At 46.8% G+C, this 23,496-nt stretch overlaps 1 protein-coding gene and 1 long non-coding RNA gene across 2 annotated transcripts in view; one reads left to right on the top strand and one right to left on the bottom strand.

Annotated features, from left to right (window-relative positions):
• LOC310696537 overlaps positions 1-23,496 on the bottom strand; it is a 243,674-nt gene that overhangs the window by 208,339 nt on the left and 11,839 nt on the right. The window lies entirely within an intron of this gene.
• The window catches only part of CPLX1 (complexin 1), a 189,340-nt gene continuing 181,219 nt past the window's right edge, over positions 15,376-23,496 (top strand). Inside the window, exon 1 of the mRNA XM_083482058.1 lies at positions 15,376-15,387. The gene's annotated coding sequence lies outside the window, so the exon portion shown is untranslated. The remainder of the gene's footprint in view (positions 15,388-23,496) is intronic.

The raw sequence follows: 23,496 nt of genomic DNA on the forward strand, positions 1-23,496 counted from the left end.
GTACTGGAGCCAATGTAGATCTTTTAGGACCGGTGTTATATGGTCTTGGTGGCCACTCCCAATCACCAGTCTAGCTGCTGCATTCTGTATTAGTTGTCGTTTCTGGGTCACCTTCAAAGTTGCCCCACGTAGAGCGCATTGCAGTAGTCCAAGCGGGAGATAACCAGAGCATGCACCACTTTGGCAAGACAGTCAACAAGTAGGTAGGGTCTCAGCCTGCATGCCAGATGGAGCTGGTAGACAGCTGCCCTGGACACAGAATTGACCTGCACCTCCATGGACAGCTGTGAATCCAAAATGACTCCCAGGCTGCACACCTGGTTCTTCAGGGGCACAGTTACCCCATTCAGGGTCTCAGCCAGTGTACCAGATGAAGCTGGTAAACAATTTATGTTATTTCACAATTTATGTGAGGGTCATGACTTATTTCACAGATGTCTGAGACATGCATAGAACCATAGGGAGCTGCCTTATTCTGAGTGTATACAAGGCAGACCTTGTTACCACGAGCTTTCTAAAGGTTGCCTTATAAGATAGGCAGATGCTGCCACATAGATGGCGTAAACATGTGACTGAGAAGCCAGCTCTCTTCAGATCCTGTGGAAGAGATTTCACTGTTCTATGCCTTTCATTTGCCACAGCTCCCCGGAGCAATGAAAAGCTTCCTTGCCTTCTGCCTTTTACAACCTGCTACTATTTACTGCAGGGTCACTGGAAGCAGCTTGAAAGCAATTGTGCTTCCCTCAGCAAGGTCTTAAAAAGCTAGGCTATTACACAAATGCTCCGTCAACAAAAGGCTTTCAGGGGAAAATGGACTAAAAAAAAAAAAAAAAAGACAACTGGTTAGAATTGTGGTATATTTCAGTCAGACCTCACACCCTGCCTGGTATTGATTGGCCAATGGCTGTCAAAAATTACATTGCTAAACTTCAAAGCAAAAGCAAGATGCATGTGTATTAGTATAAAGTCAGAATAAAGCAGACACTTTAAAGTAGACACTTCAATACAAAGCAAGTTGCATGTATTAGTATAAAGTAGACACTTCCTGATTATCTGTATTAATTACCTCTTAAAAGACTGTGAGGAATATTGGTAAAATAATGCATAACATCTGCCTGCTGGAGGAATCCTTTCAAGGCAAGTTGGCACATGAATTTTTTTATGGGGGAAGACAAAATAATTTACCGTATTTTTCGCTCTATAACACGCACCCGACCATAACACACACATACTTTTTAGAGGAGGAAAACAAGGGAAAAAAATATTCTAAATGAAACAGTGGATGTATGATTTTTGTGGTTCATGCTGTGGCCACAGAAATGTGATCTGACGGTGAGTTTGGGGTAGCCCAATGCAAAAATCCTGAGGATCCATGTGGAGCCATGCTTTGTAACCACGTTTTTGCACCACTGCGGCCCCAGGCAACAGTGGGTGCGTGATTTTTTTGGTAGCCATGGACATGCTATGTGATCTGATGGTGAATTTGGGGTGACCCAGTGCAAAAATCCTGAGGATCCATGTGGATCCGTGCTTTGTAATCACGTTTTAAGTGGGGAGGGAAGGAAAAGCACTCAAGGGACAAGGAACACGCGTGGGGTGGGTGGAGAAGGATGCTGCTAATAATGCAGAAGAGGGGTATAAGGGGAGAAGGCTCCTCTCCTCTCCCGCTTTGCTCCTTTAAAGCAAGCAGGCTCTCTGTCCCTCTCTCCTCCCCACTCAGCGGCTCTTCTCCCGCTTTGCTGTTTCAAAGCGAGCCACGGAGGAGGGAAGAAAGGGGAACAATGGATGCTCTGCTCACGACTGCAGCAGATCCCCCCCGCCACCCGTAGGCATTCCCTCCATAACACGCACAGATATTTCCCCTTACTTTCTAGGAGGAAAAAAGTGAGTGTTATGGTGCAAAAAATATGGTATACAAGCAAGCAAGCAAGCAAGCAAGCAAGCAAGCAAGCAAGCACATTTTGCCCCACATCTCAGGTTCTACAAATGCTAGAAACCTACTCTTAAAAATAAAAATAAAAAGTTAGGAATCTGGGGATCATGGCTTATTGTGGAGGCAGGTCCCCCCCCCCCCCCGGTGAAGGCTCATGGATGGGGCACTCATTTACATTTTTCTGAAAGGATGGACCAATTCACATATGCATATACATCAGTTGATGTGGCTGTGACACATGTGAACTACTGTATTTGGGATAGCATGAAGTGGTACAACAATCTCACCAGCAGTTTTAGGTCTTTGATCTTACACAAACGCACATCACCATTGTGATGCTTCGGACTTCAAGTGGTGAGCATGTATATAGGCACCCTTTGTGACTTCCGATGTCTTAAGAAAGTGAAACTGGATCAATCAGCAAGAAGACAGTGACGTGGCCACACGGGAGGTATAACTGATGCTGCTTGCTGTCTGTCTATCATCTGTTGTTGCAACTTCTGAGTTGTTTGAGGAAGTCTATGTATGAAATATCCAGCAATATAAAAGTAAGTCTATGGGTGCAAGCCATAATACTGATGCCATTGGACTTGGGTGGTGCTGTGGTCTAAACCACCGAGCCTCTTGGGTCTGCTGATTGTAAGGTCAGCACTTTGAATCCACGCAATGGGTTGAGCTCCTGTCATTTTGTCCCAGCTCCTGCCAACCTAGCAGTTTGACAGCATACCAGTGCAAGTAGATAAATAGGTACCACTGCGGCAGGAAGGTAAACGGCGTTTCCATGCGCTCTGGCACTCATCATGGTGTTCTGTGCAACAGAAGCGGTTTAGTGATGCTGGCCACATGACCCGGAAAAACTGTCTGCAGACAAACGCTGCCCCCCTTGGCCTGAAAACAGGGCTGAGCACTGCACCCCATTGTCGAATTCGATTGGACTTAACCATGTCCTTTACCTTTACCTTTACTGGTGCCATTGTCATATTGTTAGCCATTTATTCTGATAGAACAAGCTATATTAGGGCCCATGGACACTTCCACTTGTACTGTGCCTAGAAAGAAAAGGTCTGAGCAATTTTCCATCTCTCTCATGCTTTCTAGGTTTCTTAGAATTCATGAGGAATCCTGGCTATGAGAATGCTCATGATCAACGAAATAACAATTAAAATGCTATAATATAAAGCACTAAACCATCCATAATAAATGCAGCACAGCGCTCTGGTAAAAAGAAACAAGAATCCTCAAGTCTTTGGACTATTGGAAACTTCAGAGAACAAGTAGAAAGATCTAGTCGAGGTTTGGCTGGAGCAGATTGTTGGATGCATTCCAGATGGCTGCAATCCACTGCAGAATTTTGGTGCAGCAGAAACCCATTGGTCTCATGCCCCCTTTTAAATACGTAGCTGTTCTAGAACCAAATATATAGGAACAAATTACCACGTCAAATTTCCATTCTAGATATTCCCTTCTACTTTTGCTGTATTTTGTTTGGCACCTGTTATTGTACTTTATAAGGGACATGGGTGGCGCTGTGGGTTAAACCACAGAGCCTAGGACTTGCCAATCAGAAGGTCGGTGGTTCGAATCCCTGCGATGGGGTGAGCTCCCATTGTTCGGTCCCTGCTCCTGCCAACCTAGCAGTTTGAAAGCACATCAAAGTGCAAGTAGATCAATAGGTACCGCTCCGGCGGGGAGGTAAATGGCATTTCTGTGCGCTGCTCTGGTTCGCCAGAAGCGGCTTAGTCATGCTGGCCACATGACCCGGAAGCTGTACGCTGGCTCCCTCGGCCAGTAAAGCGAGATGAGCGCCGCAACCCCAGAGTTGGCCACGACTGGATCTAATGGTCAGGGGTCCCTTTACCTTTACCTTATTGTACTTTATAGCTCAGTCAGTAGAGCATGAGACTCTTAATTCCAGGGTCATGGGTTTGAGCCCCACGTTGGGGAAAAAATATTCCTGCATTGCAGGGGGTTGGACTAGATGACCCTTGTGGTCCCGTCCAACGCTCCAATTCTAAGATTCTATGTTTTCTTATATATAAATCTAACTAACTAACTAATGAAATAATTCTTCTCATCTTGTGGCATCGCCACACCCTTAGAAAAACAAACCTGAAGAGGAAAAATGTAAATCGTTGGCATGCAACCTAGAAAATGGCACTGCATGTCAGGAGAAAGCTTGAGCGCAGAAAAGGATCTCAAGGAGGGCAAAACTGGCTGACTTCTAATGGCAAGAAACAAAAATCGGATTAATGGTGCTACTAAAGGCGCCAAGGATTTGCAATCTCCGGGGACACAAAAACGGAGAGAGAATGTGAAAGATGAAAGGAAATGATAGCACTTGCTGATGCAAAGCCCCAGGACAAATAGGAGTGACTAGGGTCTTAATGAATTTATACGAGTGGAATCTGGGTCAGCCTGCAAACTAGTTATTATGCAGTCCCTTACTTTTTAAAAAAGGGGCTTAGGAGCATATAAACAATTGTAATCGAAATAATGATTTGGTTGCAATGAAATGTTTCCATTGTACTCCTAGCCAGGGTATGGAGATTTTTTTTTAAGGGGTAGTGTCAGGGAACCGCCATCAGCTCAGAGGCGAGAGGTGGAAGGGCAGTTGTGTTACAGGGAGCCTCCGAAGATCTTGTGAAGCAGTTCCTCCTCTGGTGAGGAAGAAAGCCCCACCTCCATTGGTAGGGGGTGCAGGGACAAGAAGATGCTATGGAGAGCCTCAACACCGAGCCTGAGCAAAGCGGAGGGGAAGCAAGTCCCCCTTTGCCAGCGCCCATTCTGCGCAGTAGGTTTGGGCTCAGAGAGGGGAGGAGAAGGATGGGGGTCACACGATTGTTATGCTGGGGGTGGTAGAAGGACCGCCCACTCGCAGATTCTGCTAGCGACTGAGCAGACATAGACTTGCGACGCTCTGCACTGTAAATAGTTTGTACAGATAATAAATCCTGGAAAAGACATGTTGGAGTCTTGCCTGTTTGCTCTTGAGCAACCACACCAGCACCTGACAGCTAGGATGTGGGGGAATGTTGGAAATGTGCACATAAATACTTCAGAACACCCCATCTCCAGCCAGTTCCGCCCCCCCCCAGCTGGAACTCACCAGAACTCAGTTGTGGCACCTCTCTGTTGGGTGCCATTGTCATTATAGGAGAACAAGGGAGGCATTTATGGTGAGTTACGGCACCTCCTTTTCTAGAAGAATCGCACGGCCTCCAGAATGTCTAGAAGTTACAGCCTGGATCCAAGTAATCTGGTGCACTAACAAAAAATGGAGCAAGCACTCCAGTTAGCCTAGTAGGGCTTCCTCCCTCTCCTCCTCCTCCTCCTATCATCCCCACATTTCTGCTCTAGGGGGTCATGAGAGTCCCCAGAGCAGCACGTGGAGGAAGGAGATGGGAGAGGAATAATTTCACCTGGCAAGTAGAATTGCTTGCACTGACACATAAGGAGCAGAAGACTGCAATATGAAGTCCTCCAAGCATCTCTACCATGAACAAGACAGAAAATACCCTTTTTCATAAAGCCCCCGTTTTATATAGAGCAAGTGTAGGGAACATCTGACCCAGGGGCCAAATGTGGACCCCCAGCCATTCTGGGTGGCTTTCAACAGAACATTAAAAACAGAATAAAACTTCAAACATTAAAAACTTAATGGCTTTTAGTCAAACACAACAAATGATTGATTGAATATCTTCAACAAGGCCACACCCCTTTTTCCAGGCCACACCTCTTGTTTGTCTGGAAGGAGGACAGAGAGAAGTGTGTGGATGTGTGCAGAAGCTAGGCTACTGTACAAAGATGAACATTTACATGTGCCGCTCAGTTTCCATTCTGGCCCCTGTAAAGTTGCCCAAAACGAATGTATCCCTGAGGCGGAAAAGGGTTTCTTGCCCCTAAAATAGCGAAACATCCACACGCCACTTCCTCTCCTGACCCAATATGCATTTGTTTTGTACATATGTCCAGGAACATCAGAAAAATAGATGAGGAAGTCGATTTTGCCTTTCCCCCTGCCTTGACAGCAGGAATGGGATGGTTGGGGTTGCAAAAACCCTGCAAACCAGCAAGGCTGATTTTTCCAGCTGGTTGTCATCTCTAATCTAGAGATGTTCTGCTCTCTGTCAATCGCAAAGATTGATGTTGCACATTCAGATTCCTGTCCGTGCCTGAAGAGGGCTCCCTGGGGCCTGAACACACACAGAGATAACATCCACGGCTTCATCTCAGCCTCAGATAGGCTATGAGGTTCCCGACACCTCGGCTAAGTAAAATAAATGAGACATTTTGTATCCTGGATTGTTACTCCATTTGTTTTTAGGGATTTTTTTTTGAGGGGCGGGGGTGTTAGGGTGAGAGAAAAAGTGAGAGAAATTCAAATGAGATTGCAGACACACCACATGGCTTCACCTAAAGACTCCTGGGATATGTACCTTGGTTCTCAAACGCCTTGGTACTCAAACAACTTGGAACCCAAACACCTCAAACCTGGAAGTACCATAAGTGTTCCAGTTTGCGAACATTTTTCAGAAGCCAAATGTGTTCCATTTTGAGAGTTATGCTTCCGATTTGAGTGACACACTTCCATTTTGAGAGCCGCACCTCCGTTTTGAGTGTTACGCTGTCTGTTTTTGCTATCTTTTTTGCGTTTTTGCAGATCTTGTTTGTTTCGTTTTCGTGACTGTGTGGAATCCAGTTCAGCCATTTTGCATTACTTTCTATGGGAAAGCGCGCCTTGGTTTTGGAACGGACTAAATTTGACAACTGAGATACCACTGTAGTTTGTTTAGGATGATGTGAATTGTCTTGGAGATGTCAAAATGGAACCTGGAACCTTCTGCATTCATAGCTTGTACTCTGTTTCTAGCACAGAGCATGCAATACCATGTATGACTGCTTATAGTCTCAGCCTGGACCCAAGAGAAGGAATGGAATCTGGTTCCCTGCCTCTTCTTAAATTGATTTATGCATGTAGATTCTACTTTCCTGCCCCCCCTCCTCTGTGGATTTTCCTCTCCTGCATTCTGCAAAATACTAATAAATGACACTAATGACAGAGGATATGCTTGTAATGAGATAATTGCATCGCAAGGCACACATAAGGGGCAGGCAAAGTCCTTCCAATTTCCCAAAGGTTAGGGACGGTTCTTGATAATCAGATGCACCACAGACGCGCTAATTGGCTTTATTGAAACAGCATATTGCAAGACAAATTGTATTTTCAAGGGACTAAATGAAGATGAAATTAGAAACGCTAAAAACTCGCTTTGGATCACACATGACTCATGCTCCCAATGACTTCAGAATCGCCACCGGCCAGTTATAAATACTGCCTTAATTCTCACGTGGTAGGATAAAGCCAATTAATAAGCGTGAAGAAAGCGTTCCTTTTTATAGCAGTCACAGAAATGGGAAATGACAGACCTTGAAGCGCAGGGCAAATGAGACCACAGTTCTCAGAATGTGAGGTCAGCATCCTTCAGGGGAGCTACAAGGTCTTTGCTGGCTCCTCGCAATCTTTTGATTGGGCAAAGAGATGGAATGCTCTCCTGTCCGTTCCTTTCCAATCAGTGCTACAGTCACCTTTGCAAATTGAGCATCCTCACAAAATGTCTCATGTGCGTGTAAGGGCAATATAGTCCCTATGGACCACTGCACATAGGGATGTCCTCCCTTGAAGGACAGAATCCATGCCCAGGTGAGTGGATCACCTAATTTGGGAAGGGTGTAGGGGGTTTCATTGCCCTATAGCAGTGATAGCCAAACTTGGACCTCCAGCTGTTTTGGGACTACAATTCCCACCATCCCTGTCCACTGGTCCTGTTAGCTAGGGATGATGGGAGTTGTAGTCCCAAAAGAGCTAGAGGGCCAAGTTTGGCCATCACTGCCCTATAGGAATACAAGGCACCTCTCATTTACAGGGCGGGGAGTAAACCTTGGGGCTACATTCTACTGAGGCTTGGACTTCATCTATTTTCTTCCTTAGCTGACCCCTGTTCCTCTCTGCATAGCTCCACCCTGAGTTTCCATTTCTTGAGATGTTTGAAGTATTATGAGTATTAAGTCATTAAAATAGTGGTTCCCAAACTTTTGCCGGATATCCTTGCTTGGTTCCATAAACTCACCCACAGTGCCCTCTACCATACCCAAAAGCATTATTCAGAATAGTTTGCATGACCCAGTAAGGAAGAAAATAGCACAATAAACTTCAAAAACAGTAATGATTAAATGCACATTTATTCAAAAATTCAATTAAAACTATTTAGTTGGTTTAATACAGCAAAAATGATTAATTTGACCCAGTGATACCAGGTTTTCATATAGTCATGTACACCTTCAGCATCCCCCTGCCACCCGCTTGCCTCTTTGTGCCCCCCTATGTGTAGGAATGTTGAGGAAGGTAGGATATTGATTAAATATAATCCCTCCTCACTCACGCTAGTGAGCAAGCAGCAGAGCACATTCCATTGCAGATTGCTGGAAGCAAGTTGATGATTCATTAAAAAAAGTAAAGGGACCCCTGACCATTAGGTCTAGTCGTGGCTGACTCTGGGGTTGTGGCGCTCATCTCGCTTTATTGGCCGAGGGAGCCGGTGTACAGCTTCTGGGTCATGTGGCCAGAATGACTAAGCCGCTTCTGGCGAACCAGAGCAGCGCACAGAAACACTGTTTACCTTCCCGCCAGAGCGGTACCTATTTATCTACTTGCACTTTGACATGCTTTAGAACTGCTAGGTTGGCAGGAGCAGGGGCCAAGCAACGGGAGCTCACCCCATCGCGGGGATTCGAACCGCTAATGATTCATTAGAATCCTTTAAATTAAGCAATCCAGTCTGGCTTGTCCGGTCTACATTGTTCCTGGTAAGTTTCCCCTTTTATTTCCCTCTTAAAATAATCACACAACAGTATTCTTTAAAAGTAAGAGTCAGGTTTTACTTTCATTCAGTTCACAGCAGTAATCTGAAGGCAGGCTTTATCTTGTGGTTAACAGTTACATTTGTAGAGAAAAGAAGTCAGAGCTAGACCTCAGACTTTCTATCTTGTGGCTTCCATCCTTTGTAAGAATGAGCCATGTGCTGCCTAGGAGCCAGAAGAGAAGAAGAAGAAGAAGAGAAGAAGAGTTTGGATTTGATATCCCGCCTTTCACTCCCCTTCAGGAGTCTCAAAGCGGCTAACATTCTCCTTTCCCTTCCTCCCCCACAACAAACACTCTGTGAGGTGAGTGGGGCTGAGAGACTTCACAGAAGTGTGACTGGCCCAAGGTCACCCAGCAGCTGCATGTGGAGGAGCGGAGACACGAACCCGGTTTCCCAGATTACGTGACTACCGCTCTTAACCACTACACCACACTGGCTCTCCAAGGTCCAAGAGAGAAATCCAAAAGGAGAAAATGGAAAAAGGGAAGATGGCTGCATGGCTAGCCCTTTTACAGGGTCTGCTAGGGTCACGTCCATCGACGTGGTCACACACAAGGGGAGGAGGCTCCAGAACAGGTATGACAGGATGTCCTCCCTGTATGGAGCCACATTCCCTTGTGTGTCCACTCTAGGCAACAGGAAAATGTTGTACTTGACTGCTTCAGTGCTGATACATCTCACACTGGAATTCCACTGCCCCTTAGTGCATGGGACCACACACTCTGGGAACTGCTGCATTGAAAGGTTCAGGAGTTCTGCATCTTTATTCCTTAGTGAGTGATGGAATGAGGCTTTCAGGATGGTGTGATGGCCTGGGATTCGGACTCGGATGCTGAACCTGAGGGATCCCAGCCTGCACAGGATTCCCCGCCTCCAGAACCAGCTGAGCCGGGGCTGGGGCATGAGCCTGAAGGGTCCTCACCTGTGCTGGATCCTCAGATGCAGGCATCAGCTGAGTCTGCTCTGACTCCTGAGGTGATGGAGGACCCATTACCTGCAGGTGCTCCACTCTCAGCCCCGTCAGAGGAAGTTGAGGTTGCCTCTGGGTCCAGTAACCCTCCAGCCTCTCCTGAGCTGCAGAGGCTCAGGGCAGAGAGGCGGAGGGAACTAAGTTCCCACAGGAGGAATGCTCGCCTCCAGGCCAGGAGAGGCGAGTCACCAGAGGATTGGGGCCGCCCTATGCCTCAGGGCAGATAAAAGCCGGTCAGCCCCAGTTCCAAGTTGTGGGAGCAACATTGTTGGTTGCTAGTTCCTGCCTGAGCTCCTGACCCGCCCTGGCTCCCTGCTTGCATGCCTGTTCCTGACTTCACCCGACTCCCTGCCCTGCACCCAGTTTCAGCTACTACGGACTGCCTCCACGTTGCACCTTTGACCATGGACCGGACTTGGACCTCGCCTCTCGAGTAACCCATGGGACCAGCACAGATGTGTTGCCTGCCTTGACCCTGGAACCCAGTTCTCTCTCCTTTTGGAATCCTTTCAGCAGAAGCATAAGAAGGGCCCTGTTGGATTAATCCAATATAGCATCCTGTGGGTTGGTTTCAGAGTTTATCAACGGCTCTTCGTTCAAAGGATACCTGAGTGGTGGCCAACCAGAGGCCCATGGAAAGCCTGCAAGCAGGACCTTAGCACAATGGCACTTTCCCCACTTCCAATTCCCAGCCACTGGTAACTGGAAGGTGGGCTCAGCTCCTTTGGTGTCATCATGATTTTTGAGTGGACATTTCAGATTTAAAGACATTGACCAAAGAATGCACTTCTCCAAAGCCCCAAACTTCAGTTTCCTCTTGGGTTCTGCCTCCCCAGTGTCTGCATGGACATGTGCTCAGCTTACAAATCCTCTCCTACTCTGTCTTCTCGACTGCCCACTCCAGCTAGGCGTGCTGGATGTCCAATCAAAGACATACCACCTTGAGATTATCAAGGGGTATTTATATCGTCACTTCAATGTACTTGACACTTTAGAACTTGTTGGACCACAAGTCCTACGAGCTCCAAGCAGCATGATTGATGTTATAAGACTTGATTGACAGGAGTTGTAGTTAATCATTTGGAGGATACCACAATATCTATTCCTGTTTTAGGCCAATGCCCATCACTGATTCCCATTCCTCTTTTATCTCCCCCAATGCCTCACAATATCCTTCAGCAAGGAATTCAGGTCTTTCTCCCACATGCGGTGGTGGTCAGCTGGGGGAGATGGTAAGCTGTCTGTAGACCACCACGTGATCTGCCACTTCTCAAGCTACAGCTAGATTTAGTTTTTTCTTTCTCTCTCTTTTATAGATGCTACTTCCAAGATCTTGATTACATAGCGTTACTCATGACCAATGTCCCCCATGGTTGCCAAATGCCTCACATTTCAGTATTTGCTGCTTTGCTTTGATTGGAAGGTTGTTTTGTGAACTTATCAGCCTTCCTCCACTGCCAGTGGCCTTATCCTCCTGCTTTTCCATCTGCTTGTTCTCCAACCCACTCAAATATCTTCTCTACTTCATGCTCACATTTTCTCAGTCGCCCACACTTCTCTTCATTGCACCAGGCACTGAAAGTCGGATCATCTAGAAATGATTAATGAGAGGAAATTACAAGAGAAGATGAACAACACAGTGGCTTCTTTGTCTTCATGAGACCTGGTGCATGAGGCTCAGGAACTCATAAGTATCATTGTCACCAAGGGGGTATTGATGCTTCAGAAGTTGAAGGCTCACACTCAGTAATGAACTTTAAGTTTGACTGCCCCATGGCTTTGGTGGTGCCTTTCAATAATTTTTAGACTCTAGACTTAATGGTCTTTGGGCGGTAGTGATCATGTTAGATGGCAATGAGCATTACTTCATTTACTTCAAAATGTGGTAAATCAGGATCCCTGCTGCTTTAGTGGACTCCTCTTGCTCATTCTTCTGAATTTGACCCTGGACCGCTGTCCCAAAGTCCTTGGTCTGCACTGAAGCAGCCCTGGGCAAGTCCCAATCCGAGGTAGTACACTGAAGCTGCCTTATACTGAAACACACCATTAGCCTATATATGACCTAGCAATGTGGTACCCTCTAGATATTTTGGACTACAACTCCCATCAGCCTCAGCCAACATGGCCAATGGTCAAGGATGCTGGGAGTTGTAGTCCCTAACATCTGGAAGACAGCATCTTGGGCACCCATCATCTAGTGTAGGAGTGTGACCCCCCCCCCAGATATTGCCAAACTACAGCTCTCATCATCCCCTGATCATTGGCCCTGTTGGCTGGGACTCTTGGGAGTTGGAGTCCAACAACATCTGGAGGGTGTCATGTTGACTTCCCTTAAGGTAAAGGTAAAGGGACCCCTGACCATTAGGTCCAGTCGTGACCGACTCTGGGGTTGTTGCGCTCATCTCGCTTTATTGGCCGAGAGAGCTGGTGTACAGCTTCTGGGTCATGTGGCCAGCATGAATAACCTGCTTCTGGCAAACCAGAGCAGCGCATGGAAACACCATTTACCTTACCGCCAGAGCGGTACCTATTTATCTACTTGCACTTTGACGGGCTTTCGTACTGCTAGGTTGGCAGGAGCAGGGACCGAGCAACAGGAGCTCACCCCGCCGTGGGGATTCGAACCCCCGACCTTCTGATCGGCAAGTCCTAGGCTCTGTGGTTTAACCCACAGTGCCACCTGTGTCCCAGACTTCCCTTAATCTAGTGTAATATTGTGTGCCCCGACTGGAAGTGGCTGCCTGGGGTGTGTGTGACTAAAGCCAACGTCTTTTCCTGAGCTGCTATCTGAGATCTTTTGTCTCCTGGAACTATTTCTGCACATATTGCTCTTTTTGCTTCCCCTGCCCTGAGAGCTATTTTGATTATATTTTTTAAATGGGATATGAAGGGAGGAATTCAACATATTACTATGGCAATCATTCTATCAAAAAACACTTCTCAGCTTGCCAGAATAAACAGTTACCGGTACCCTTTTCCACCTCCCATTTGCTGTTCTGGGCCCCATTGCACTAGCACAAGTCCTTGCACAGTCTTCTGCTACCAGGACTAGTTAGTTTAATCCCTTCCAAATATTTAAAGTTCAAGACTCTGTGGCAAACCTCTGCTCTACCACTGAACTGTGGCACTATAGCATTGTCTGTGATATAGATGTCAAAAGTTTGTTTGGTAGACTTCCACAATTCCCTGAGTCAAATCTACCTCTCAGGGTTGTTTTGAGCCTACAGTGATGTTCTGATCTCTATGGAGGAAGGGTGGAATAAAAATGTTCAGAGGGAAGCAACCTACAAAATTAATCCCACAGCATCTATGATCCTTAAGCTGAACATGTCAGATACTGACACTAGTAAATCTTTCCATCCTCTTTTTAAAAATGATCCCTTTAATCCCATTTCTGAGCGATGAACACCAAAAATTGTTTACCAAGTGGCTACTTCTGCCAATTTAGTTAAGATTATTGGAATGCAAAAATAGCAATCAGCCTGGTTACGCTTGACATGCATTTTATAACATGCCACAATAAGAGTTTTTATTATTAAATCTTAATCTCATTTTTTTTTATTTTACATGCTTGAATTCTCTCCTGCTCTTATTTTTAGTAGAGGAGCGCATGTTTGTTTTTTGATGTTCTGTTCTGAGTTTTAGAGATGTTTCATAGTGAAAACAAAGAATTTTGTTTTTTATCTGACTGCATAAAAAGATGACGTTGTAGCCAATGATGCTCTCCTGTCCCTGAAGATCAGGCTATCACATAGAAAGAACCAATAACTATGATGGGACAGAATTCCAGGGACAGAATGAATGGATTTATGAGATAACTTGTCCAGATCCACAAATCCAGAGATCGCACAATGGTCCTTAGATTTCTGCTCTTCCTGCTATAACAAGCCTCTAAAAGTAGTGACCCACCCAGTCAAATGCAGACCACCAGTCATATGTATATGCCAGGCTGTCAGGTACTCAAATGATTTGTCCCTAGTGGGCCACCATAGATGGTATCTGAGCACTATTTGGCTTAGGGAGGATCACCAGTTGTGCTGTCTTTTCTATAAGGATGTATTTACCAGTGGTGTGCATTGGCATTATGTGTGGGGCAAATGATGAGGTAAACCAGGGTGAAATCGTGATTGGCTAACATTGGTCACATGGGAGGTATCTAGTGAAGAAGAGACTCCATTTTACGTGAGACTAGATGACCGTGTTTTAGAATCCACTGTGAACACTGTTAAGTTGAATAGAGTGTTGGGAGTGCTTCTTCTCTGCTTGAAAGAAAGAGAGCAAAGTTGCAGGAGAAGGTAAAAGTGGAAATCTCTCATAGGAGCTGCAAGGCATGGCCTAACTGAGATGTTGTTGTTTAGTCGGTTAGTTGTGTCCGACTCTTCGTGACCCCCTGGACCAGAGCACGCCAGGCACTTCTGTCTTCCACTGCCTCCCGCAGTTTGGTCAAACTCATCCTGGTAGCTTCAAGAACACTGTCCAACCATCTCGTCCTCTGTCGTCCCCTTCTCCTTGTGCCCTCCATCTTTCCCAACATCAGGGTCTTTTCCAGGGAGTCTTCTCTTCTCATGAGGTTGCCAAAGTATTGGAGCCTCAGCTTCATGATCTGTCCTTCCAGTGAGCACTCAGGGCCGATTTCCTTCAGAATGGATAGGTTTGATCTTCTTGCAGTCCATGGGACTCTCAAGAGTCTCCTCCAGCACCATAATTCAAAAGCATCAATTCTTCGGTGATCAGCTTTCTTTATGGTCCAGCTTTCACTTCCATACATCACTACTGGGAAAACCATAGCTTTTACTATACGGACCTTTGTTGATACAGAAGGTTGAATGCTGAGCTCTAGAAAGGGAGGAAAATACAGTTATTGGAAGTTGGAAGAAAAGACAGTAGGTCCATGCTTGGAGAATCATGTAACTGTTAATATTATTAATCTGTAACTACATTGGTACCTCAGGTTAACAAGTTAATTCGTTCATCTCTATTCACCAGCTGACCAGGTACAGTGGTGCCTTGCAAGATGAAAAGAATCCATTCTGTGATTCTCTTCATCTAGCGGTTTTCTTCGTCTTGTGAAGCAAGCCCATTGAAGGATTAGCGGATTAGCGCTATTAGAGGCTTTTAGAGGCTATTAGCGGCTTATCTGCTGATCGGATCAGCTGATAAGCGGCTTAGTGCTATTAGCGGCTTATCTGCTGATCGGATCAGCTGATAAGCGGCTTAGCGGCTTTGAAAAAGGGGGGGAGGGAAAAAAACCAGCAGGAACTCACAAGACATTGTCGTCTTGCGAAGCAAGCCCATAGGAAATTCGTTTTGCGAAGCACCTCCAAAACAGAACTCTTTCGTCTAGCAAGTTTTCCGTCTTGCGGGGCACCACTGTAGAAGCATTCAGAGTGAATGAGATTCTGAAAGGACATTTGTGTGAGTGGGCACTTCATATTTCTGAAGTCCTTCATTAGACTATTCAGTGAGCTGGGATGTGCAGTCGATAATAATGTGGCGCTCGGCTGATGGGGATAGGGACCGGGGTGCCTTGGCCAGCACTTGAGAGCATCTCAACGCTGCAAAGAAAGACACACTCTGATTGCTGTGGGCATCCCCACCCTTGTCAAGACGCCTGCTGTGATTAGCAGCATTTAGCACCTGACATGTAGGGACGTGGGTGGTGTCGTGGGTTAAACCACAGAGCCTAGGGCTTGCTGATCAGAAGGTTGGCGGTTTGAATCCCCACGACGGGGTGAGCTCCCATTGCTCAGTCCCAGCTCCTGCCAACCTAGCAGTTCAAAAGCATGTCAAAGTGCAAGTAGATAAATAGGTACTGCTCTGGTGGAAAGGTAAACGGCGTTTCCGTGCGCTGCTCTGGTTCGCCAGAAGCAGGTTAACCAAAATGTCCCGATTTACTTGTGGGGTGTTTTATATGTCTTCTTGTTATTCATTTGTTTAGCCCATGCTTATCAGTGAATTTCCTCCTTTGCTCTCCTAACTGCAAAAAGTCAATTTATTTATTTAAAAGGTGGATTTGTTGAGGTAGGGTGCTTTAATCCGCTGAAATGGCTTAAACCGAAGTTTCTGGTGCTCTTAAAGAAGAAGACAAATCACATGAGCTCTAAAACATGGCGATGGTGGTTCAATGAACTCATCCTCCTGCCTTCCTTAAATTGATGTTCCTGCCCCTCTTCCGTCTGTGAGCAGCCAGATGACCTATTAAAAGTTTCTCTGCTGAAGTTAACACTGTTTCCATCCTCAGGCATCTTCTTCCTCTTCCTGCCACCACAGTGAAGCATTTCTGACATCACAATGAAAAGTGATTGATTGTGATTTCTCCAAGAATCAGTGAAAAATCAGCCAAGACTTGGAGGCTGATTAGAAAAAAGATGCTGTTTCTATTTATTCCCCAGCAATCAGCTGTGATGGCAGTGGGGAAAGAGGGAGAGAGAGAGAGAGGGCATTGCACTTTGATTACATTTTGGTTAACAAATTCTCCCTTGTTTATCAGATAAGCCTTCAAAACAAAGCTGCTTCCATAAAAACAACATGCTTGGACTTGTCTTTCTTTGCTGTCTTAAAGGTGTCCAGACATCTAAGCTGTATTTGGACCTCTGATGCACGGTAGCAGCTAGCACAGCGCATCTGCCATTTGAGGGGAAAATATGTTACATTTTCGAGCATAATGTGTCTTTAGGACAGAAAGCATTTTTGTTCTTTGTTTCCCTTTGGCATTACAGATGCATCCTGTAGCCAGCGTCCAGGAAAGTAACTACAGTGGTACCGCAGGTTACATACGCTTCAGGTTACACACTCCACTAACCCAGAAATAGTGCTTCAGGTTAAGAACTTTGCTTCAGGATGAGAACAGAAATTGGGCTCCAGCGGTGCGGCGGCAGCAGGAGGCCCCATTAGCTAAAGTGGTGCTTCAGGTTAAGAACAGTTTCAGGTTAAGAACAGACCTCCAGAACGAATTAAGTACTTAACCCGAGATACCAGTGAATTATTATTTTATTTATTAAATATCACTACTGTGACAAGCCAGATTGCATTGCGTATTGTCTTAATAAACTCACATGAGTTTGCAACTAGTTTTCTGCTGTGTAAACTTACTCTGCTAAGTAAAGGAACTTGCTAGTGCAAGTTAGGAAGGATATTAATAATACAGTGGTACCTCGGGTTAAGAACTTAATTAGTTCTGGAGGTCTGTTCTTAACCCAGTGGCGTAGCGTGGGGGGTGCAGGGGGGCCCGGCCGCACCGGGCGCAACATCTGGGGGTTAGGGTTAGGGGGCACAAATCCACGGGTTAGGGGGCACAAATCCATGGGTTAGGGGGCGCAAATTACTTGCCTTGCCCCGGGTGCTGACAACCCACGCTACGCCACTGTCTTAACCTGAAACTGTTCTTAACCTGAAGCACCACTTTAGCTGGTGGGGCCTCCTGCTGCCGCTGTGCTGCCCCCGAGCAATTTCTGGTCTCATCCTAAAGCAAAGTTCTTAACCCGTGGTACTATTTCTGGGTTAGCAGAGTCTGTGACCTGAAGCGTATGTAACTTGGAGCGTACGTAACCCGAGGTACCACTGTAAATATATCCTCTCCTGCCACCCTCAACATTCCCACAGGCAGCAGTGAACTTTGCAGAGGCTCCATGCAGTGCACCCTGCCCCACCCTTGGGTACCTGAGCGGCTAGCTCAGGCATAGGCAAACTCAGCCCTCCAGATGTTTTGGGACTACAGCTCCCATCATCCCTAGCTAACAGGACTAGTGGGCTGAGTACAGGTGGAGAATTCTTAATATCATGGGTTCTTAAAGGGTCATTGTTAGTTTTATTATTACTTTTTGCTACCTCCAAGCTTTCTCAATCTGAAATCTAACCAGAATGTCTCATCTGTGCAGGCAGCAGATTTAAATAGACTAAATTTTCCTTCCTCTTTCATGACATTACACTGCATATAGATGAAGAAGGGAAGCGTGTGTGTGCACGCCTTATGATAAATCCATCTTTTTTTTTCAAAAGACCTCTCCCCTACCATGGCATTTGTTCAAAGCAACGACTTAAAAAGAACTCAGAATGTAGGGCATTTTACGTCGATCCAAGCAGAAACAAACAGACTGCTGTGTCATGGGGAAAACATATCACTACTCTGACATTTTGGGCACAGGTGCATCACTAAGTTTTACTGAAGCTCAGAAAAGTGAAATTTGCAAATGCTGTTGGAGGTGAACCACTTTGTATGGCTTGTTGGATAAAGCTAGGCACCATATTTTTTTGCACTATAAGACGCACCAGACCACAAGATGCACCTAGTTTTTGGAGGAGGAAAACAAGAAAAAAATATTCTGAATCTCAGAAGCCAGAACAGCAAGAGGGATCGCTGCGCAGTGAAAGCAGCATACCCTCTTGCTGTTCTGGCTTCTGGGATAGCTGCGCAGCCTGCATTCGCTCCATAAGACGCACACACATTTCCCCTTACTTTTTAGGAGGGAAAAAGTGTGACTTTTGGTTATCAGGCGTGACTCCCGCTAATTGATTTATGGCCCTCAATTAGCTCTTCACTGCCCGGCACACTTCTTCTGCCGCATGCTCTGCTCCGAGCTCTCCGTCACGCCATAGCAGAGTTTTTCACAGCGGTGTAAACTGTCACGTTGCTTGGCTTCCAGACAAACACACACAGAGTCCAGGCTTGTCTATTTACAGCTTTTATTCCGATATTTCTCAGGAATTTCCAGGACTATTAGCAGCCATTCCAACACTGCGTCTTTTCCCCACGGAACACAGAGTGGGACTGGCAATCTTTGCCCAAGCTCCTCCCAGCTTCTAAAGCTGACGTCAGAATGCTGAGGCACCATGGGAACAACTTAACCAGTTAAGTTCCAACTCCCAACACCCCCTCTTGCATCACATTCTGACAAGACCTTTTTGAGTTCAACACCTTTCCCTTTGCCTTGTGCCTCTCCCCGGCATCTTTCCCAGGCACCTGTTGAACCCCTTCAACACTCCCAGAATCACACTGTGCGACACTTTTCCACGCACCTGTGACCTGATACCCTACTGACCCATTAGGGCCAGCAGTTGTGTCTTCTCCGTCAGACTCTTCCCCCTCTGACTTGACAACCCGTCCGTGAGCTTTCTCCATTACGCTTACCGGAGATGAAGCCTCACACCTGGACATTCCTTTCACAACCCTTGGAGATGCCCAAACCTGCCCTGACCCCTGACCCTGGACCTGGTCCCCATCACCGGGATCTGAACCCTGATTCTGGACCTGGTCCCCATCACCGGGATCAGTCTCTGCCTCCCTCTCCTCCCTTTGAGGAGACTTTGCACCCGTCACCTGGTGACGTACTTCCTTTTCCTTGAAAAACTTCTCCAGAGCAGACCTAGTAAACTGTGACCCTCGGTCGCTCTTGAACCCTTGCACCCTGGTGGAGAACCTTAGTTCCACCTCCGCAACCCAATCCTGGAACAGTTGCGCCACCTCCCCCTGTGATTTGAGAGAGAAACTCCAGCCAACCTGGCTGTGGTTACCTGTCAGCGACAGCACATACCTGGCCCCACCCAGACTCTCACACCGCATGGGTCCTGACAGATCTGTGTGAACAAGCTCAAAGAGCTCTTTGGTTACCCTCCCAAACCCGGGAAAACCAAGCCCCTTTGCACCTTCGCAGGTCCTGCACCCTTGGGACCTCCCACATTGTGTGATTTTACACCCTTTTGTGCACCTGTGCAACTTTTGCACATGACTGGGAACCTTAGCACACTGCACCTGTGCTTTTCCAGCATTCCCACAACCCTCCAGAGGTGACTCCAGAACAAAGACATTGTTCTCCCTCTGCACGTTGACCAGTTGTCTCCCTCCTCTGAAAGAGAAAAACACGTTAGCCACACCACAGACTGGTTTTTGTGTTTTGTCTGTGAACATAACCGTCATCCCAGTTAAAACAGCCCTGCAGTTCCGCATTTCGACAGCAGGTGTCTCTGGAATCAAATTGCAATTAGCAGCAGAGTCGATAACGAAACGAAACTCAGTGCTTGTCCCACGGCTGTCTTCAGCCAACGCCAGACTAGCTGTTATCTGATACGTCTCCTCACGTTGTTTTCCGCGTCCTCCTCTTGCGTTCCCAGGCTGGCCTGCTCTCCCAGACTGGTTCCCATGGAAACCCGACTGGCTCCCATGAAAAGTGTCCTTGACAACATCCTGCCGCGCCTGTGTGCTCCGGTGGGGGCAACTGCCACGCAGATGTTGAACTCCAGTGGAAAAACACTGCCCGGGGCTCCCAGCTGGCTTGGCCTTCCTCCTTCTGGAACGGCGCCTCCCACCAGCCTCGCCCCCCCTGAAGCTGCTCTTCATTCCAGCAGGTTCAGTGGAAAACTTTTCAAACTTGCCTTTGGAACTCTTGGCCCCCCCGATCTGCGCACCAGCACTCCTTGAGGCTGATTGGGGAATAGGGGCTTCTAGACCAGCGTCTGCAGGGCTCTGGCCTCCCGCTGAAGCTTGACACAAACCCTTCAGTATATTCCAGGCAGCCCACGCTGATTTCACACCCTCTAAGTGGGGTCTCAGTGATGCATCAACGCATGCCTTGAGCATTTCCAGCTCTCTTTGCATTTTCTGTTGGCTATCTTCAGGCAACGCAGCCTCACAGCCTGCAACGTCTCCAGCCGCTTTAGCGCTGGGTGGTGGTGGTAGTGGCTCCCTCTGGCTTGCTTCCCAAAGCCCATGGACCAGGAACCACCCCTTTATTCTTTGCCTCCAGGTTGCCCAACTCTGTAGAGTGAGCTTTTCCACCGGTACATCCTGGCTCTCTGCCATCTTCTCCCGTTCTCCCAAGGGGCCCCAAGCTTACTTACAAAAAGTTTCAGCTTCTCTGGCTCTCCCTTCTCCGTGGAGAAACGATTCCCTGCTGTTCTCAGCTCCTGGCTCCACAGCAAACCTCTGCGTTTTTTCAGCTAGCTGCTTTCAAACTCCGCAGCTGCTCCTTTGCCTCCTGCTCGACACCGCAGACTTCAAACGCATTCCGGCAGTTTCTTCCGTGACAGTTTTACAAGCGATGATTTATGGATCCATAACCTGTGACTTTTGGTTATCAGGCGTGACTCCCGCTAATTGATTTATGGCCCTCAATTAGCTCTTCACTGCCCGGCACACTTCTTCTGCCGCATGCTCTGCTCCGAGCTCTCCGTCACGCCATAGCAGAGTTTTTCACAGCGGTGTAAACTGTCACGTTGCTTGGCTTCCAGACAAACACACACAGAGTCCAGGCTTGTCTATTTACAGCTTTTATTCCGATATTTCTCAGGAATTTCCAGGACTATTAGCAGCCATTCCAACACTGCGTCTTTTCCCCACGGAACACAGAGTGGGACTGGCAATCTTTGCCCAAGCTCCTCCCAGCTTCTAAAGCTGACGTCAGAATGCTGAGGCACCATGGGAACAACTTAACCAGTTAAGTTCCAACTCCCAACAAAAAGTGAGTCTTATAGAGCAAAAAATACAGTTCTTTGTGGTTTTGCAGAGCAGCATCTGATGTATTTTCCCCCACTGTGTTCTCTCTGGGCATAAGATTTCTGTTTTTGATTGTTTACAAATTCCAGAACTCAAACCAATTTGCTTTTCAAAATCCTCTGCAAACTTTGATGCTGAGTATTTGCTAAACACTCAGGTATTTTCTGAACGTTTTTTGTTATAACCTTTGCTTTCTGTACTTAACGGTATCGGATAGTTGGCATGCAATGTGCTTTAGTGTCTGAGGGCATTTGATACGTGACAGACAGCAGCATTGAGCTTCTGATGGGCTCTGACAGCATCTGAGATCATTTGTCAAGCATCAAATTATGTTGCCAATGAGTCTAAAGCAGTCTAATCTCAAGGCAAATTTTGCTTTCCAGTTTTGAATTATGAATAGCAATTGAATTTTTGCATATGAATAAGTTCCAGCTTTAGCAGATTTTCTCATTTCCTTTTGAGGGATGCCGGGTTGCAACCTCACTGGCTGCTAGTAAATCCAAGGATGAGGCAGGAGACAAAAGCAGCTGCGACTTCTCTTGCCTGCTCCTTTCATCGCACCTGCTCTTTTTATCTACCTCCTTCCCCCACTTTCTGTGCAGCATATCTACAGACCTTTTCATCACCTATTGTGGTTGTGAACTCCAGCTGGAGAAGGCTCAGGTGAGGGTCAGATGCCTCATCAAGCCCAGAAGCAATTACAGGAAAGCCGTCCTGGCCAGGCCTGTGTCCTTGCCAGGCCATAGCTCTCCTGACAGATGATTTGGTCTGGAGCCACAGAGTGGAAATAAAGGATGAGATTACCCACCAGATACCAGGCACTCTACTATTCAAATTAGGCCCCAATGTTTTTCTTACAATCCCTTTCTCAATGTGCCCAATTTGAATTCATCAATTTTAATCTAGCATGTCAATTCTCAAAACATTCTTATTTAAACACTCAACAATTTTTGTAAAATCTTGTTTGTTCTCAATAACCAAAATCATATTACCAACATATACCGTATTTTTCGCTCTATAGGACGCACTTTTCCCCTTCAAAAATGAAGGGGAAATGTGTGTGTGTCCTATGGAGCGAAGACGCCATAGCCCCGCGACCCTCTCCCGGCTGGAGAGGTGACGCGCGGCTATGGCAGGAGCCTCTCTGCTGCGCCTTTCCGCTGCTCCCTGACCTGCTCTTTGGGGCTGGTGGTGGGCTTCCCCCCGCTAGCCCCAAAGAGCAGGTCGAAAGGAACCTGAAGCCTGGAGAGCGAGAGGGGTCAGTGCACACCGACCCCTCTCGCTCTCCAGGCTTCCAAGGTAGCCGCCTGAACGCACCTTAAACGGCACCTTGTTTTAGAGCGGGAAAACAAGAGGGGGAAAGTTCTCCCCCTCTCTGCGCAGCACCTCCTGCCGCTTCGCTGAAGGGGCGCTCGGCAGAGAGGGGGAGAATTTTTTTTTCTTGTTCTCCCCCCTCTAAAACAAAGTGCGTCCTATTGTCCGGTGCGTCCTATGGTGCGAAAAATACGGTACTAGCAGAATCCCCCCCCCCCATTTTGTTGTTTTCCCCATGAGACATTAGTTGAATTGAACCACATATATCAGTGTGAATAAGTTGCATTGGCTCTGTTGAACTTTTCTGGCTTTGCTTGGGGGTAGAAGGTCTTGTTTCCTTCTCTAACAAACAACATTCACATATTTCACTATTTAGGTCAACTTTACAATATTTAATTTCCATTCCCCTCACCAAACCTTTCTTTGGCAGGTCTGCTATAATCCTGAAGCCTCTATGTCCAAGCCTTTTGTGCCACAGATGAACACTGGTTGCACTTGAACAATATAACATAATGAGAGAAATTAAATACAGCAACATGAGGTAAGCTTCATGGAGTTTTCACTGCCAAACATTGCAGGGGGACTTTGGATAGTGTTTGGCACCACTTTAGAGTGAATAAGATGACATCAGGTTTTTGGCGAAACCGTGACCCCGTGGGTTAGGGCACCAAAGCCTCATTTTTTGGGTTGCAGGAAAATGTGGGGTTTTCACTGCTAAACATTGCAGGCGGCCTTTTGCTGGTGTTTCATGCCATTTTGGAGTGAATTGGATGACTTCAGTTTTTCAGCAAAATCGTGACCCCCGTGGGTTACGGCGCTGAAAGCTGATTTTGTTGGGCGCTTGGAAACATGGGGTTTTCACTGGCAAATG

Source organism: Podarcis liolepis, assembly GCF_965112155.1.
Source record: "Podarcis liolepis genome assembly, chromosome: 17".
In the NCBI taxonomy this organism is placed as follows: Eukaryota; Metazoa; Chordata; class Lepidosauria; order Squamata; family Lacertidae; genus Podarcis; species Podarcis liolepis.